At 33.3% G+C, this 20,814-nt stretch overlaps 1 long non-coding RNA gene across 1 annotated transcript; it reads left to right on the forward strand.

Annotated features, from left to right (window-relative positions):
- Window positions 1-2,081: 2,081 nt before the first annotated feature.
- Window positions 2,082-9,264, forward strand: LOC120355290. The gene is made up of 4 exons (XR_005573493.1): window positions 2,082-2,337; window positions 4,110-4,184; window positions 5,723-5,800; window positions 8,996-9,264. It is a non-coding gene; the product is annotated as an uncharacterized LOC120355290 (long non-coding RNA).
- The last annotated feature ends 11,550 nt before the right edge of the window (window positions 9,265-20,814 follow it).

The following is a 20,814-nucleotide window of genomic DNA, read 5'->3' on the forward strand; positions in this document are numbered from 1 at the left end:
TTTTGAGTCACAGAAGAAGGAGCCAAATTCAAATTACATCCGTACGCTATGTTGTATGGTTTTGGACAGAATTTATATTAACATCACTGAAGGACTGAAGTGGCTTATAAAATTTATGAGAATATTTTTCTAACAAGGATAAATTCAAAAAATGAACGTATTGTTCAGAACAAAATGAAATGATTTGTATAAAATTAAACAAAACCTGGTACCGTACAAAACTAGTCCAGCTACAGTCCTTCAACTCTGTGCCTCAACATTATTAGTTTTGAAAAGGTGCAGTCTTCAGAAAAAAGTTTCTATCAATCATAATTAATAGTCTACTCACTACTGCATGGATTATTATTAGATGTAAAAATTATCAATACCAGAGTAGGCCAGTAAATTATTCATATCAGTCCGATTTTGGATGAGAAAAAGATATAGGCCTAGGCTATACTACTGTAGCTTGCACAAGCTTAGAAGACTCGCCGTTACTAGTGTATTGTAATAGTGAGTCTTCTAAGCCACTAGGATTGGTATTTTTTTAAGACAATATTAATATTCATTATAGAGAGTTCATGATATCAAGGAGAATTTGTAAGTAAGCCTATAAACTAGGTAGGTAGTGATAATATTGTAAACCAAGCTACTGCTCAGCTTCAACACTTACCTATATTAGGTACCCTATAATAGATATGGTAGCCTACAGTTTGTAAGTTCACATTACAATATTGTCAATTATCCATGTAATATTGTTTTGAGATGATCAATTAGTAAAATAGAAAAAGCTTTCAACGTAGTGAGTAATACATTTTTGTGAAAGTACCTGGACAGTACCGTACCCAGTGTCTTTGACTCATGAAAAACAAATCAATATAATAATGCTCACAAACAGACCGCATGATTGCATACCAGTCAGAATCAACAACCACGTGATACCATATGCAAACGAGGCAAAATATGTGCCATTACTCTGGATGCCAAGCTTCGGTGGAGAAACCATGTTACGAAAAAGTTGGATGAGCTCAACTACAAGTACAGTATCATAGAATGTATTGGCTGATAGGAAGGAATTCAAGCTTATCAACCTACAATACAGACAAATTCTAAGGCCTGTCTGGTTATATGGTGCACAACTGTGGGGCTGTACAGCAGAGAGCAATATTGGCATCATCCAACGATTCCAAAACAAGTTTCTTCGAAATGCTGTCAATGCTCCATATTTCATCAGGAACGCCGACCTTCATAGAGACCTTCAGGTGGAGACAGTCAAGGAGATAATTGTAAAAACAGCAAGGACCTATGAAGAGGCTCTAAATGACCACCAAAATGTTGAGGCAATCCAGCTTTTGGGCAACTCTACATTAATGAGTAGATTGTTACTGTATTAGTAACTGAGTATTGTACTGTTATGTACAAGACTTTAATTGCTCAAACACTTTCAAGAACCTTTTCAAAAAACCAATAATCTTGGAACTGAATGTTGTTTGAAACTGATGACTTTAGCTCCACTAATAGCTACAGATCTAGAATTACTATCTCATTTTCTTTGCATGATTTATAAATAGGAGTGATTTTAGCTTCTTTCCAGATGAGAGGAAATTCATTGCTTCTAATTGACAAATGAAATATTTACAACAATGGTAAAATTAGTTATTTCTTCAATTCTTTGATGAAATAATGGGTGTACCATCTGAACCACTACTTCTATCATTCTTCAAATATTTGAAAGGTGAAAGCGTTAACTACATCTATCTCACTCACTTCTCCTAAATTGAAACCTAAAGTTTGAAAAAAATATAATTATCTTTGAGTAAATCTTCAATATTACTATGGTAATATTCACTATAGTATAATTTGCAGCTTCGTTGTAAACTAATTTGAAAACGGTTTGACTCATTTTAGTGAAAAAAAGTAACTAAGTATTTATAAAATAGGATTATAGTACCCTTTACTGACAAAGCAATACAAGCAGTTGAAACGAATGCTATGCTATGACTCAAAATGGCGACTGCGTGTACCCAGTCTTTATAGCTCCTTAATATAGCATATACACTAGATCCGTGACGTTTTGAAGATTGATACTAGCGCTGCCTATAACATTCTTACCAGCTTTGTCTCTCTACATTTTTCTACTTCTTTCTATATTGAACTAAATTATTATCTTCAAAAACAAAGCAATGGGTTTCTTCCTTGTTGATCTTGAATTGCTGCTTGCTGGAACCGTTAAACCCAAAGCTTCGATGTGATATTTTATTAAAATTTCAAGTTGAAAATTAGCTTTCATAGTTTAGTAATATACTAAAAAACATTTTGGCTTTTTATGTGGTTAACATAACAACATAGTGCAATAAGGTAAGTCAGGGTTATTCATTTATTTCATGTATTCATTTATTGTATAAAACACTATGATCATAATACAATTATGTCATTGGAGGAAAAACTAGGCTAAGCCTGTATTATTTCTCTCCAAAAATTTTGATAAAATGTTAATGTTGTCCAAAAGTTAAGGTTATGTGATCACACACTGCTTGGGCACTAACTTGATTTTCAGTCCAGGAATAATGATTTGAATATTTTGAAGGTTGAATTTATACTCTAAATGAATCACAGAATATATCACAATAAATTAAAAACTCAAGAGATACTGCACTTATTTGAAAAATTTGAATGAACAAAAACCTACTCACTATTAGTCATTTACAGCTTAGGCTAGGATAGAAATTTGTAAGCTACTGTTCTGTAAAATAACTCAATTTATAATATAATTATACAAAAAATTAGACATGAATTATGGTTAGGCTATTTCTCAAGTAATTTGTCAAATGATGATATTGACATATTGTACACTGATGACTACAGTACTCTTACAAACGAATAAGTACGGTAGGTCGTTTGCATTAGCATACGGCCTTATTTTACAATATCTTGGCAACATATTTTGAGTAGACCTAAATTTTGTTATTATAATATGTTCCTTTATTTAAATTTAAAGTTGAAAATAGGTTTCCATTAATAAGTCTGTTTGATAGTCAGATTATTACTATAGGCCTATTTCTGATATGCTATGCAGTACAGGCTGAGTAGTAGGATTGGCTTACACAGACCTCTCCGACTACTCTATAGGCCTATAGTTAGGTCCATGTTATAATGGTATTAAAGAAAGATAGCGGAACAGCCTTGCCGATTCTCAGCCTTGCAACTGACTTCTATAGTCGATAGTTAGCCTAATACTGGTATATCAACTGTTCATTCTTTTATTCGTCAAGAAAATATAGTTTTCAATGATTATTTCATTTCGGTAGTTTATAAATTTTTATGATTGAGATTAAATATTTTGTTTATTAATTATACTTCCACATTGTTGAAAAACCATCTGGCAACATTGCGGAGCTAGAATGGAATAGCGGCCGTAGTGCTATCTGCTTTTTCGAATGATAAACAATGATAATAGCAACGCCATTGCTAATCAAACACTGCTATTACAACGTGAACCTCACTTTTTTAGATTTTTGTTTGTCAACTATTGTTGGCCTAGCCCATAAAAATATAAAAATAAACAGATAAAAATATCTGTTTGCACCATTAATGCAGGGATTTATTACTGTTCTTTATTTTCAAACTACTAAAATCAATTTTCCGATTGTGGTGGAGATAGCCTACAAACTTTTTATTTAAAATGTTTGCTGTGATACAATTCAAACAATTTTATTATTTGTCACAGGCTAAACAACAGTTAGCATTGACAATAGTCATATACATTAAAACATGAAAATTTTAACTTCCATATACTAAGTTGGACTTTAAGAAGTAATAAATAATATATCAGTTACATAATTATACAGTTTAGAATGATTTGAAAAATTGCTTTGGTTAATGAGTTACTTTGTGTTACCTAAATTTAATTATTATTCTTTAACTGTATATTATATCATGGTCAATCTTATTTTAAGAATACATACAAGATGTATCTGGCATAGGCTACATAGAATTAAATAATTGAGTTTGAAGATTTTGTGTGTTTGTGTCATTATTGTAATGTAAGGCCTATTGAAACAGTGGTGAGACACAGCTCAAGAAATTTTATAATTGTATAGAAGCTACAAATTAAAATGTTTTTTTTTCAGGTCCACCTTGTATGATGTGACTATCTTATTCAATATTTCTGATTTTGAGAAAAGCATTTACCAATCATATCAAACGTAAGTAATATTTGAGGAGACTTTATTATGCTTTTCTTACAATTATTATCAACTGTTACTATTAACTGTGAGTTAGTTATAGTTATCAATAGTAATTAGTAACAATTACTATTAACTATTAGGCTAGGGCCACACGAGCGCACATAGTGCGTCCGTTGCAACTTACTTTTTGCGGCCGTCGCCAATGACACCACACGAGCGTTGAGTGTGGTGCGTCAACGTCAGTTGGCTTTACGCAATTGAACCAGACGAAGTAATAACTTTTGCCTGTCTCGACGTGCATTGTAGCATTTCGACGCAGTTCAAAAATCAACGTCCGTTACGACTTCCGTTACTTGGTACGCATACCTCGTGTATTGTCACCAATTCACTTCTATGTATTTCTACAACGGACGTCAAAAAGTAAGTTGCAACGGACGCACTTTGTGCGCTCGTGTGGCCCTAGCCTTAATGGCCGGCCTATCGAGCAGCATACTGAAACTAATAAGAACGAAATGTTAATTAACTTGTTGTATAAATGTGTGCCTAGAGGCAGTGGCGGCTCCAGGGGGGGGGGCATAGAGGCATGGACCCCCGTGAGCTCAGAAAGTTTTATATTTTCAACAGGACTCTATCAAAAGAAATTAATGTTTCAAAAAAGTTCATTGATTCATACAATAATTAGTACATTATCATCTTATAATGAATCATTCATAATTTGAATATAATTTTTTTAATAATATAAAATTCAATCCATTAAATAATATTTGTGAACCTATCTGAATCGCTAACCGCAGAAAGGCACCATGTCCAGTTTTCATAATTTTACAGGAGAGACAAAACACTTGATAAAACCTAAACCTGCAGTAGGCCTAAATGATTTATTCAAAACGTCGCCATTACAATGCTATCAGTTGGACATGTTTCCTTTCTGCGGTTAGCGATTCATTTATAAAAATGTGATTACTGAGATTGTAGTTAATTCTGGAAATCCATGAGTGAGCTAAAGAAAATGATTCCTAACATTTTTCAGTAAGCTGCAAGAACATTAATTTTTCACCTCGTGTTTTAACTCTATTAACTCATTATGTTTATGAGTAACAAACTAATTTTTTTCTGGAACAAGAGGGTCATGCCCCCCCACCGCACAGATTTGTTGTTTTGCCTCAACTGTTTGAAATAATCCAATCTATGATGAAATAACATAATATAAGATCTGAGAAATATTTCCAGATAGTCTTAAACTTGTTTCTCTATACCAATTATAGGTTACATTCATTTGATCAGTGTTTCACCTTGTGATCCATTGAGGATGATCAAGAAATCATAAGTTTTGGTTCGCCTAATTTTTCAGTTTCCTGCAATTCCCGTCCAATATAACTGGCGGACAGATAAAATTATTCCTGTCCCATCCATTGAATTTCAAAGAGAGAAGGAAATCTTCTAAATTCATCTCTCCAAAAATTTAAAACTTTCAAGAGTAATAAGTTATGATTTTTCACAAGAGTGTTGAATTTTCGGAAACCTGAATTAAAATGCAAATTAAAATGTTTTTTCAGGTCCACCTTGTATGATGTGACTATCTTCTTATTCAATATTTGTGGTTTTGAGGAAAGCATTTGCCCATCATATCAATTGTAAGTAATATTTGAGGAGACATTATTATGCTTTTCTTACAATTATTATCAACTGTTACTACTAACTGTCAAGTCAATAGTAACAGTATTAACTATTAATTTATGGCCTATCAAGCAGCATACTAAAGCTAATATAATAGTCCAGGCAATGGATGCTCAAAAAAGGGTATAGAGGGGAATGTTTGGAAGACAATTTCTTACCCCGCAGTTCTGTTTAGGGTATTTAAGGAGGTGAACATAGAAAAGTGCAATTTTCATTGCTGCAACAAGTGTTAACTCAGCGGTTCCACACCTTCAACAGAGGAGATAAAGATGCACACTTTTGGCATGTTCACCTACTAACTGGTCCAAATTAAGCTGCAAAGTCAAAAATTGTTTCACAGACACCCCCCTTCAAATGTGATTTTCAAACGATCAATTGTTGCAGCAATGAAAATTTCACCCCCTACATTGAAGCTGCTATAACAATGAAAGGAAAACTTGGAATAGTGAAATAATGCATCATTTCAAAGAGAATTCAATGCTCTATAAGCATCAGTTTTTATGATGCATTGTTGGAGAGTTATAAGCCCTGAAAGAGCAAAACATTGGATAAAAACTTGTCATTTTAACAATTACACACCTTCAAGAGCGAATATCTTGGTAACTGTTTGGAATATCACAAAATTCCAGCAAACAAAAAGTGTAGAGAATTTATTAAGCTTCATTTTTGAATAGTTAGTTATGTCAGTTGAACACATTGTTCTCAAGAGCGTGGGAGCAAAACGCTTAAAATGCAATTTTCAAACCACCCTCATCCCCTTAGCACATGAGTTAGGAATTTTGATATGTTCTTCTCGTAATGTCTAAAACATTCCCTCCAAATTCCTTTGTCAATTGGTCTATTGTTGAAAAAATGGAGATTTCACAATCAACACTAATGCTGCTGCAACAGTTATAGGGAAATGCGTATAAGTGTGAAATTATTCATCAAATTTAAGACAATTCAATGCGTTATAAGCTCATAATCAGCATGAATTTTTCCCATCGATTTTTAAAAAGTTATAAGAGCAAAAGTTGAAATATATTGGAGGCAAACATGTTTTTTCAAAAATTTTACACCTTCAAGAGAGGATATATCGAAAACTAGAGAAGATACCATATAGAAAAAGTTGTGAGATGGATATTGTAAGAAATAATGTAAGCTTAAATTTTGTAAATAACAATTATGTACGTAAGATTCATAGTTTCAGATTTATATGCGAGAAACCAAAAAATGGTACCTTTGAACCACCCACACCCCCTTAGCACATGGGGTAGGGGTGGGGACTTTTGATATGTTTACCTCCGTACTACCCTAAACAGAACTGTAGGGTCAAAAATTGTCTTCCAAACATTCCCCCTTATAGCCTCTTCTTGACTGGACTATAAGAACGGAATGTTCATTAACTTGCTGTATAAATAAGTGCCTGAGTAACTGAGTAGAGGAGGGTTTATTTCTGACGTATTAAAAGTGGCCTTCAGATGTTTTCATCAACAATTAATTTCTGTCACATTCCAGGATTTGACTGTGTATAACCACTTATCTGTATTGAATGGAGAAAAGTTACCTTAGCTTAAAGAAAGACCTCTATGACTTCGCCTGTATTCAGGCATTATAAAGTAGGTCTACCTGAATGTTGTTACTGTAAAATCTAATGGATAAGAAACATTTTTTGGCATTTGTAGTGTCTTATATTTCACTATAAAATGAATGCTCTATGTGAGAGGAAAACTCTTCAACAAATCTCATAGTAGAATAGTTTAATGAAGGCGGCTGAATCAGACAAGGGTCTGATCAAAAGATTTACACTCATGAAGTTGGAAGTGTTCTTTTAGAACACTTAGCAACTCTTTAGAAACTCGCGCTCGGCAGGGGGCTTCGCCCCCTGCACCCCCAATAGGGTGGGTTAGCAGCCTCCGCGCTTCGCGCTCCGGCTGGGAGGCAGGCTTCGCCCGCCCAATTGTCTTTTGTGACTATATAGTGTTGGGTAGCAGGCTCCGCGTTTCGCGCTCCGGCTGGGATGCGGGCTCCGCCCGCACAATTGTCTTCTTCTCCTCCTCCTTCCTCTTCTTCTTCTTCAATAATTAGATCACAGCTGCTGGTCAGTAAACAACTTGGAATGATGCCAGGAAAGGCGCGACACGTTACAAAGATCTCACACACACACAGTTTTCGATGAAAACTCAATTTGAATTTGGTTGAAATTTAGCTATGGCTATTAACTTAACTTGGCGAGCTGAACAAAAAAGCTTGAAATAAATTTTTTGTGGGAAACAAATTTAAATGTGTCCCAAATATTTGGGCGAGTACAGGGGTGCCGGGGGGAAAAATTTGGAAGGTCTGGAGGTTTTCCCGTAGCCTCCAGTGTAGTATGCAACAGATTTGGTATTCAGTTTTCACAGCGATCTTATAGTTTTGGCTGGGAATTTTTCGTATTTGGGAAAACTTCAAATTTTCGATGAAAACTCAATTTCCCGGGTCCCCATTTGAATCCGGTTGAAATTGAACAATGGCTATAGGCTTATCTCCGGGGGCTGAACAAAAAAGCTTTTATCGAATTTTCTGTGCGATGCTGATTTCAAATGTCGAAAAAATTTGGGGGTCTCTAGGGGGCCAGGAGGTGAAATTTTCGTGATTTGGAGGTTTTCCCATAGCCTCCAGTACGTTCCCTAATTGATTTCGAGGTTGTTTGTCCGTGACAATCAGCCGTATTGGCTGTGAATTTCTTGTCTATGTGGCTTTAATATAATAAAGATTGGCAACTTCAATATAATAAGATTTAGTACTCTTATATACAATGAAGTTAACTCCACCCACAAAGAGCATTTGGACAAAATGTTATTCAATTTAACAAGTATAGCATAGCAACAGACATCATCATCAGTGATTATATGATGTTTGTAGATTAAACATAGAGCATTTGTCATGATGTCCCTAGTATTGAAGTTTTATAGTCTACTTTCAAGTTTTGGAGAAGCCATTCTTGGCATTCACCACTGAACCGGCATCCACTTTGCATTCAATGATAATAAATGTTAGCATCTTGTATAAGTCGTGATATACTGCTCTTGGAATACAATTTTGATGCAATTAATGTCACAAATGTTGGTGGCTGCCAAGATAAAAGAAAATTATATTAAATTTCTGGTACTGATATCAATTTATTTTTTCAGATCAGGCTACTGAGGACAGTGGATAAAATTGATATGGTGTTTTGTTACCATGATATGGAGGGTAATGGTGGATGAGTGTGGGATGACACTAACAGGACAATAAGAATCGCGTTTGAGAGAACTGAAATGCATTCTAAGCTAGTATTTCATCTTAGCCAAGTATTCAAGTTTATGAAACTACTGTCTGTAAGACAGGTATTACGATGTAAGCAAATACAGTTGTAGCAAATAATATTATATCTTTGATAAATAAAATTAATTTGAATTTATTCGAATTTGTTATTGATTATTATTATCCTATTCCATTCTAGCACCTCCTGTGTGAATTTATAATTTACAAAAGTAATATATTCTGATTTTTGTAAACAATACCTTGACAGAAATGAAAATACATTTGAAAGCTTAAAAAATATATTGGAAATTTGAATTTTCAAAATGTGTTCTGAGTTTTCTAAAAGAAAGTTTAAAAGTTAATCATACTCTGAATCTCTCTTTTTGTATCTCTCATATTTCTATGATGAGACAGAAATTTTTTTGTTGCAATAAGACATTTTACAATGCATGCTCAACATCAAATAATAAATAATGTTGAAAGTTGAGAAATACAATCAGGGGCCTGTTTCATAAAAATTTAGAAGTCCTGTAATACAGGATCGGCTGATTTTATCAGCTGTATTGAGCATGTAATTGGAATGGTGATTCTCCTGTATTACGTGCCTTATAAGTTTTATGAAACAGGGCCCAGGTTTCACTGAGTAATAAAATGAATAAACAATTGCAATGATTTATTGAACGAGCGTTAGCGAGTTCTCACCTTTGACTTACTGAAGGCCAAAGTCGTTGTCCATCTGTTTGTATGTTCTACAATAACATTAGAGAGAATTGATCAATCAGCTTCAAATGTTGAACACGTATTCTTTGAACCTTTTTACAGGTCAAGTTCGTTGGACAGCAGAGTTCACTAAGGCCCGCCGCAAAGTAGACCCACGCTAATCCACGAAAAGCAACCCACGCCGTGGGATGTTTTGTAAACCATTGATAGGCTTCTCTAGACATCTGTGTAATACATGCAATGAATAATCACTTGTCAGCTGATTGATTATGAATAATTTTATAGCAATGGTTTAAAAAACATTCCACAGCGTGGGTTGCTTTTCGTGGATTAACGTGGGTCTACTTTGCGGCGGACCTAACTCCATCGTCCTTTTTCAGGATATACAAATAACATTGAAAGTGCTTAAGAAGAAAAATTTGTTTCGATTTTTTTATCATTTAGTCAGCTGGAATTAATTAGATGCTAATCATGTAATTTTTCAATTCATTTAAAAAAGCTGATGCTATTTGGCAGGCTGGTATCACACTGACTGTCCTTTATGCGCCGACACATGATTTCAGCTGAATAATACTCAACATGATTATTTCATTTATAAGTTCTATATTAATGTTAACGTCTGTCTGCCTGTCTATTGACTGTAACATACGCGTAATTGATAATACTAATTGTGATAGCAGTTGCTATGACATTGACAAATTTTCTATGACAATTCTTTTTTGTTCAGTGTTAAAATTGTGAGTAGAGCTACTATTAGTGTTTACTAACACTCGATTATTCAATGTAGGTACCCATATATTTCATTTTTGTATCACTAGTAGTTCTGTGAACAGTAGACCTCGCGCAGTTATAACGACGTCCCAAACCATAAGCAAATCCACACTGATACACTAACTATTTATTATTTGATCAGATCATGCTTACACAAGATTTAATTAACATATAACGCTTTCCAGAATTTAGCGCGAGAAAACCAGAAGACATCTAGGCGCCCAGACGAGCTGTTATAAGTTCTTTGCATCCTATTTAATAGTGCATAAAAATTGCATTCAATGAGGCATGCAATTATAGTCTACACAGATGCTAATTTTTTACCAAGTTACATAGAGATATTGAATTGCATGCGTCATGGCATGCAATTTATAGTCAACTCGACAGCTGATTTATGATGAATAATTCTATAGTCTGATTTTCACTGAAGGAGGCTCCTTTTTCCTTTTATATTATCCTTGAAATGTAAAATTTCCAAAATCCTTGTATATACGTCGACGCGCAATTTAAAAAGAAACATAAATATACCTGTCAAATTTCATGAAAATCTATTACCGCGTTTCGCCGTAAATGCGCAATATATAAACATTTAAACATTAAGAGAAATGCCAAACCGTCGACTTGAATCTTAGACCTCACTTCGCTCGATCAATTAATTATTAGTATTATCTTTAATGTTGAGATCATTGAAACGTTTTTAGATATATGTGCAGGTTTTGTCATTAATTTTCTTTTTAAATTCTGTATCGAAATCATGTATCATATGACCACGTTCCTATTTGAAAAATGAAGTTGGATGAGTATAGTTTTGAAGCGATAGAAAGTAGTTTTTTTCAATTGGAATAGGATCCCCATGGAACCTAATGTCATATCATACTACTTGTAAAAGAGATATTTAACTGTTTCCATAATAATTCTCATTAACTCAGGGTATAATTACAAATTGCGGATTTCAGAGATCAATACAACAGTTCATGAGCGAGTTCTATAACCCAGGGGTCACTAGTTATTCTATTAAAAAACAAATCAACTGTCAGCTGGATTATAAATTACATTCAATATTTTTTATATAAATACGAGTAGCCCTTACAAAGAAAGCAAGTAGGTAATATTGGAGTATGGAGAAAATTCCTCTACTCTCATAATATTATTATCCTGAAGAAAACACAAATTGAGTCAGCTGTATTTCGTCTATTTTGCAAATTGGTTTTTAATGCCTAAGGGCATTAAGGTTTCCGAGCTCGGGATTTAGTTAAGTTCTATACTTTAAACAGCTGGAGTTGTAAAATTTGCTTGCCAAAATGGGACATAGTCCACGTTCAAATTAAATTTTCCAAAAACTAGAAAGCCGGTCAAGTTTTAATTGTGATAAATTCCACGAGAACCAATCAGAGAAGCCGTCTTATCAAAAAGGTCTTCTCTGATTGGTTCTTGTGAAATTAATCACGGTTAAAATTTAACCGAATTTTGTGCAACCAGGCTGTAAATACAGTGTTTCGCTGTAAATGCGGAACACACATCAAGAGAAATGCAAAACCGTCAACATGAATCTTGGACCTCACTTCGCTCGGTCAATGAATAATATTTTATAGTCTCATTATTTCTTTGATCAGAAGTAGATGATGTATATAGTGATATTGGAGTATGAAGGGTTTCACTAAAATTACTATTGCCCAGGTCAGTAAAATAATAATTGAAAACGTGAATCTTTTGCTTTGATTGTTTTAATTATAGATATGGCAACAGGAATTCATTTTGGTTGTTTCTCTATAAAAGTTTTCCATTGATATTACTCTTCTATATATCAATAATAATTTTTATTGATTTAAATACTATTTATATAATTAAATATTATTTATTACCCCGACACATTATATTATGATGAAGTGGGGTATCATTTTTTTAAGATTGTGCAAAAACAGTAGGCCTAAGACTTTTTTCTGATTATTACTTTTGTGAGATAATGGAATAAGTAGGTAATCAATAATATAAAATATAAATAACAATACTAGAATTCAGTTTTTTTTTTTTAAACAAATAACTTTTTCAAAAATTAATATTTTTTGATAAAAATTCTCTATTCAAAAATACCATGAAGAAAATATCCATTTGAGTCCATTATGTCCGCTGTACATTTAATGAATCAAAGCTCGTACTGTATAATTATGTCCAACTACATTTTCTATTTCACTTGTGGCTTCAGCTTCATTGTGCATTATGATCACTTGACTCTAAGACCTTAAGAGAATGCATCTTTAAGGTCTTTGACTTGACTTAAGTTTGTAGGTTAAATAATGAAAAAATGAATTCTCTATCTGACATTGCAATTAGATTATAATAATGTTGTTTATCCAAGTTAATAAACATTTGGGAATATATTATTACTGTATTTTTGTTTTGTCGTTTTTATTATGACACTCTCACTACATGTTTCTTACAAATTTTGATGATTGTAATTTTAAATACTGCATTGACTTATTGAATTGATAAAAAATGATGAACATCTGAAAACAAACTACCATATTTCCTTCTTTGAGTTTTTATATTATTCTTCCTACATTTGTTTCTTACAAAATGTTTATAATGATTGTAATTTTATGCTTTGTTATTGGAATATTACTCAAGAGAATATACAAAATCTATCTGGTTGTTTTTTCATACTACATTTTTACATATTTTTGGAGGAAAAAAATAAATATCTATTATTATGATTTCAATTCAGAATAAATGTATATTATGTATTTATCATTGACTTATTCCTGAAAATAAAATATATTTATAATCATATTTATAATAATTATGCTGAATTTATATTTTCCAGCTCATGATATTGGTACCTGATCTGATTTCCCAATACGTTCCTAAACTCGTTGTGTCCAAATTACAGTTCCAAAATCCATCTATTTTTCTATTTTCTCACAAAACTCGTGTCACTTGATTTTCTATAGAAGTGTGGAAATTTATTTCATGAATAAACTCCTATGGATGTGTTGTCCAACGTTCAGAGAAATTATAATTCAGAGGACAAGTATAAACTATATCCATAGATTCATATCATTTCACATCTTTTCCAAAAAATAAAATTATTACGCATCTGAAACAAACAGAAATTTTAATTCAGAGGACAAGAGTATAAACTATATCCATAGATTCATATCTTTTCACATCTTTTCAGAAAAATAAAATTATTACGCATCTGAAACAAACTTTTAAAATTCGTAATCTTAAAATCTTTAAATTCGTATTTGCGCGCCTTTTTTGGAGAACGAAGCTTGGAACAAGGGATTCATAGAGCTACATATTTTGAAAGCAAATTATTCCACCTGGAGCGCTGAGAGCTGCCTACGTCATGGATTAGCTATATATAGTTTGTTTACAATGTCGACAGAGTGGTAAATGGTTTGTTTACAAAGTCGTCCGAGCGCTCCGTCGTCCGAGTGGCTGTCTCCCGTAATTTACTAAAAAACATTTTGGCTATTATTATGTGGTTAACATAACAACATAGTGCAATAAGGTAAGTCAGGGTTATTTATTTATTCATTTATTGTATAAAACACTATAATCATAATACAATTATGACATTGGAGGAAAAAATAGGCTAAGCCTGTATTATTTCTCCAAAAATTTTGCTAAAATGTTAATGTTGACCAAAAGTTAAGGTTATGTGATCACACACTGCTTCGGTACTTGATTTTCAGTCCAGGAATAATGATTTGAATATTTTGAAGGTTGAATTTATACTCTAAATGAATCACAGAATACATTACAATAAATTAAAACTTATTTGGAAAATTTGAATACTAAATCAAAAACCTCACTAATAGTTAGTTACAGCTTAGGTTAGGATAGAAATTTGTAAGTTACTGTTCTGTAAAATAACTCAATTTATAATATAATTGTACAAAAAATTAGACATGAATTATGTTATTTCTCAAGTAATTTGTCAAATGATGATAATGACATATTGTACACTGATAACTACAGTACTCTTTTAAAAACGAATAGGCTAAGTACGGTAGGTCATTTGCATTAGCCTACGGCTTAATTTTACAATATCTTGGCAACATATTTTGAGTAGACATAAATTTTTTTATTATAATATGTTTCTTTATTAAAATTTAAAGTTGAAAAAAGTTTCCATTAATAAGTATGATAGTCAGATTATTACTATAGGCCTATTTCTGATATGCTATGCAGTACAGGCTGAGTAGTAGGATTGGCTTACACAGACCTCTCCGACTACCCTATAGGCCTATAGTGAGGTCCATGTTATAATGGTATTGAAGAAAATAGCGGAACAGCTTGCCGATTCTCAGCCTTGCAACTGACTTCTACAGTCGATAGTTAGCGTAATACTGGTATAATTACTGTTCATTCTTGTTTCAAATAATAAATTATATTTTATTCGTCAAGAAAATATAGTTTTAATATAGTTTTATATTGTAATACGGTAATTTATAAATTTTTATGATTGAGATTAAATATTTTGTTTATAAATTTATTATACTTCCACATTGTTGAAAAACCATCTGGCAACATTGCGGAGCTAGAATGGAATAGCGACTTAGTGCTATCTGCTTTTTCGAATGATAAACAATGATATAATAGCAACGCCATTGCTAATCAAACACTGCTATTACAACATGGACCTCACTTTTTTAGATTTTTGTTTGTCAACTATTGTTGGCCTAGCCCACCTTCAGGGATCCTACTGTTCATATTATAGCCAATGGCTTTTAGGAATTTTACTGATAAAAATATTTCTTTGCATCATCAATGCAGGGATTTATTACTGTTCTTTATTTTCAAACTACTAAAATCAATTTTCCGATTGTGGTGGAGATAGCCTACAAACTTTTTATTTAAAATGTTTGCTGTGATACAATTCAATCAATTTTATTATTTGTCACAGGCTAAACAACAGTTAGCATTGACAATAGTCATATACATTAAAAACATGAAAATTTTAACATCCATATACAAAGTTGGACTTTAAGAAGTAATAAATAATATATCAGTTACATAATTATACAGTTTGTGATCACTTACTTTGTGTTACCTTAACTTGATTTAATTATTTTTTTAACTGTATATCATATCATGGACAATCTTATTTTAAGAATACATACAAGATAAATAATTGAGTTTGAAGATTTTGTGTGTTTGTGTCATTATTTTAATGTAAGGCCTATTGAAACAGTGGTGAGACACAGCTCAAGAAATTTTAAAATTGTATAGAAGCTGCAAATTAAAATGTTTTTTTTTCAGGTCCACTTTGTATGATGTGACTATCTTATTCAATATTTCTGGTTTTGAGGAAAGAATTTGCCAATCATATCAAACGTAAGTAATATTTGAGGAGACTTTATTATGCTTTTCTTACAATTATTATCAACTGTTACTATTAACTGTGAGTTAGTTATAGTTATCAATATAATATTAGTAATTAGTAACATTACTATTAACTATTAGGCTAGGGCCACACGAGCGCACATAGTACGTCCATTGCAACTTACTTTTTGCGGCCGTCGCCAATGACACCACACGAGCGTTGAGTGTGGTGCGTCAACGTCAGTTGGCTTTACGCAATTGAACCAGGCGAAGAATTAACTTTTGCATGTCTTGACGTGCATTGTAGCATTTCTACGCAGTTAAAAAATCACCGTCCGTTACGACTTCCGTTACTTGGTACGCACGTACCTCGTGTGTTGTCACCAATTCACTTCTATGTATTTCTACAACAGACGTCAAAAAGTAAGTTGCAACGGATGCACTTTGTGCGCTCGTGTGGCCCTAACCTTAATGGCCTATCAAGCAGCATACAAAAACTAATAAAAAAAATGTTAATTAACTTGCTGTATAAATGTGTGCCTAGAGGCAGTGGCGGCTCCAGTGGGGAGGGTGGCGTAGAGGCATGGACCACCCGTGAGCTCAGAAAGTTTTATATTTTCAACAGGACTCTATCAAAAGAAATTTATGTTTCAAAAAAATTCATTGGTTCATACGATAATTAGTACATTATCATTTTATAATGAATTAACTCCTTATGTTTATGAGTAACAAACTAATTTTTTTCTGGAAGAAGAGGGTCATGCCCCCCCCCACCGCACAGTTTTGTTGTTTTAATTCTAATATTGGATTCTATCCTTTACAGCCTCAACTGAAATAATCCAATCTATGATAAAATAACATAATATAAGACCTGAGAAATATTTCCAGATAGTCTAAAACTTGTTTCTCTATACCAATTATAGGTTACATTCATTTGCTCTGTGTTTCACCTTGTGATCCATTGAGGATGATCAAGAAATCATAAGTTTTGGTTCGCCTAATTTTTCAGTTTACTGCAATTCCCGTCCAATATAACTGGCGGACAGATAAAATTATTCCTGTCCCATCCATTGAATTTCAAAGATAGAAGGAAATCTTCTAAATTCATCTCTCCAAAAATTTAAAACTTTCAAGACTAATAAGTTATGATTTTTCACAAGAGTGTTGAATTTCGGAAACCTGAATCAAAAAGGAAATTAAAATGTTTTTTCAGGTGTACCTTGTATGATGTTCTTCTTATTGGATATTTGTGGTTTTTAGGGGTGCATTTGCCCATCATACCAATTGTAAGTAATATTTGAGGAGACATTATTATGCTTTTCTTACTATTATCAACTGTTACTACAGTATTAACTATTAATGTATGGCCTATTAAGCAGCAGCATACTAAAACTAATATAATAGTCCAGGCAATCAATGCTCAAAAAAGGGTATAGAGGGCAATGTTTGCAAGACAATTTCTTACCGCAGTTCTGTTTAGGGTATTCAAGGAGGTAAACATATAAAAGTGAAATTTTCATTGCTGCAACAAGTGTCAACTCAGCGGTTCCACACCTTCAACAGAGGGATAAAGATGCAACTTTTAGTATGTTCACCTACTAACTGGTCTAAATTAAGCTGCAAAGTCAAAAATTTTTTCACAGACACACCCCTTCAAATGTGATTTTCAAACGATCAATTGTTGCAGCAATGAAAATTCCACCCCCTACATTGAAGCTGCTATAACAATTAAAGGATTACTTGGAATAGTGATATTATGCATAATTTCAAAGAGAATTCAATGCTCTACAAACCTTCGATAAGCATAAGTTTTTATGATGCTTTGTTCGAGATTTATAAGCCCTGAAAGAGCAAAACATTGGATAAAAACCTGTCATTTTAACAATTACATGCCTTCAAGAGCGAATATCTTGGTAACTGTTTGGAATATCACAAAATTCCAGCGAACAAAAAGTGTAGAGAATTTATTAAGCTTTATTTTTGAATAGTTATTTATGTCAGTTGAACACATTGTTCTCAAGATATGAGCGTGGGAGCAAAACGCTAAAAATGCAACTTTTAAACCACCCTCATCCCCTTAGCACATGAGTTAGGAATGGGGCCTTTTGATATGTTCTTCTCGTAACTAGTGTCCAAATTCCTTTGTCAATTGGTCTATTGTTGAAAAAATGGAGATTTCACAATCAACACTAATGCTGCTGCAACAGTTATAGGGAAATGCGTATAAGTGTGAAATTATACATCAAATTGAAGACAATTCAATGCATTATAAGCTCATAATCAGCATGAATTTTTCCCATCGATTTTTAAAAAGTTATAAGAGCAAAAATTGAAATATATTGGAGGAAACATGTTTTTTCAAAAATTTTACACCTTCAAGAGCGGATATCTCGAAAACTAGAGAACATACCGTATAGAAAAAGTTGTGAGATGAATATTGTAAGAAATTATGTAAGCTTAAATTTTGTAAATAACAATTATGTACGTAAGATTCATAGTTTTAGATTTATATGCGAGAAACCAAAAAATTGTACCTTTGAACCACCCACACCCCCTTAGCACATGGGGTAGGGGAGGGGACTTTTGATATGTTTACCTCCTTACTATCCTAAACAGAACAGCAAGGTCAAAAATTGTCTTTCAAACATTCCCCTTCATAGCCTTGACAGAATCCAAGGTCAGGGCAGTGGACTGTGAATGATAGTTGGTATTAATATCTACAAATAAATCTTTGAATTCTGTGCATAAAAATACTGATAGCTTGAAGTGTGGTAAGTACGCCAATAAAAGACCAAATGAGTCAACAAGATAAGATTTAATAATAATAAAATAATAATAGGCAGATGGCCACATACAAAAACAATTGTAGGTAGATTGAGTCGAAAGATCTTGGGATAATTACAACATGTGATAAAAAACGTTAGAGAAATACAAAATTTAAATGAAATTAGGTCAATGACATTAATGACCATTGAAGCCTGACAATAATCGAAAAGGTAATATTAATGATACCTGAAATGCGAATATAAATTGAGTGCTATAATGAAAAGTTATTGCTGCAAATTTCAATCTTAATGATTTACAAAAGGAATAATAATAAATGACAATAAGCTGTAGATAGTGCTCAACAAATAGAATACATTAAAATATAGGCGGCATAGGCCTTCAGTAAATTAAATGTCAAGTTAGACATCAATGAACAATTAATAGGCGTCGGTGGCCTCAGTGAATTGAATATCAAGATAGACATCAATAGAACAATTAATAGGCGTCAGTGGCCTCAGTGAATTGAATGTCAAGATAGACATCAATAGATCAATTAATAGGCGTCAGTGGCCTCAATGAATTGAATGTCAAGATAGACATCAATAGAACCATTAATAGTCGTCGGTGGCCTCAATGAATTGAATGTCAAGATAGACATCAATAAAACAATTATGTTATACATACGTAAATGAAAATTGAATAGAACGATTCACGTAACCTGAATAAAATTTTGAAGAGGAGATGCAGACAGGCAAGGAATCCGCTATACCCAAAGGAACAGGACATCAGCAGGCGACGATGTGATCTGGCCATGCGATGACAAGAATGGAAGTGTCCACCACAGCAGGCAAATCCCCCAGTGGAAATGTGAGCAGGAGCATGTAGAATTCCAAACAAATAATCCGACCTTCAAGTTGTGGAATTTTTAGATTGATTTCCAAACGGTAGAGATGATGAACTTGAAAGTTTGAGTTTCAAGAGGTGAAGCCAATTGTTAGAAGAATGGCAATTGACGCCCACACGAGGTTGTGAACTTGACAAAGTTTATCAGCGTAAATATGCGAAGAAATCGATGAATAATTGAATCACAATTGAAGAATAGAATAAACAAATTAATTTGAAGGAGTAATTCACACTTTAAAAACGTTCCGTAGATCAGATAAATAGCGATAAACGCCCACACGAGGTTGCAATTTTGACAAAGTTTATCAGAGTAAATAAGTGAAGAAATCGATGAATAATTGAATCACAATTGAAGAATAGAATAAACGAATTAATTTGAAAGAATAATTCACTTTCAAAAACGTTCCGTAGATCAGATGAATTTGGATGAAAAGTTTAGACTGGGCGCGAGATGTGCACACACCGACTAGACTCCATTGAAAGACAAGAAAACAGCTTATGCTCGGTTGAAAAAAGGGACATGCCGGATGTGTTAGAAACGTAAGTAAAACGTTTACAAACGTTGGTGAAAAAGTAACAAATATCAAGAAAGTAAGATGCCTAAAGACAAAATAAATTCCAAAAAATCGAATAGTACAAATATTAGAATTGAAACGACAAATAACATGACGAATAATATAGGAAACCAACTTGATTGGGGCAGTAACGTGGAACCTTGACTGTGACATCACTGGCCAGCGCAGACGGACAAAATGATGACATGATGTCTACGTAGTAGCAGAACGAGTAACAAGTGCAACTGTTACAATAAATGCTTTGTCAGATTTTACATAAACTGGGCCCCTTGTGTCATACGGGGGTATGGCACAATAAGAAAAAGTAAGAAATATGTAAAATCTGGCAAGGCAATTGGAAATTGAAAACTGGGCCCCATGTGAGAACCAGGGGAGAAAACAATGAAACCTGAAAATACGAAATGAACCATAAGAGCAAGGGGATTAACTAGAATCCTCATCAATGGGAAGAGGTGCTAAACTCGAAATAGCTCTCTTAAAAGTGCTGGAGGGAGTGAGAACAGTGACAACTCGAACCTTGTCGTCCTTACCAGGATGAACTTCAGTAATGCGTGCCAGCTTCCAAGTGGACTGTGCGGAACCAGGATCCTTCAAGATGACAACCGTACTGACCTTCAAATTTTCATAATTGTTTAGCCATT

Source organism: Nilaparvata lugens, chromosome Y (genome assembly GCF_014356525.2).
Source record: "Nilaparvata lugens isolate BPH chromosome Y, ASM1435652v1, whole genome shotgun sequence".
In the NCBI taxonomy this organism is placed as follows: domain Eukaryota; kingdom Metazoa; phylum Arthropoda; class Insecta; order Hemiptera; family Delphacidae; genus Nilaparvata; species Nilaparvata lugens.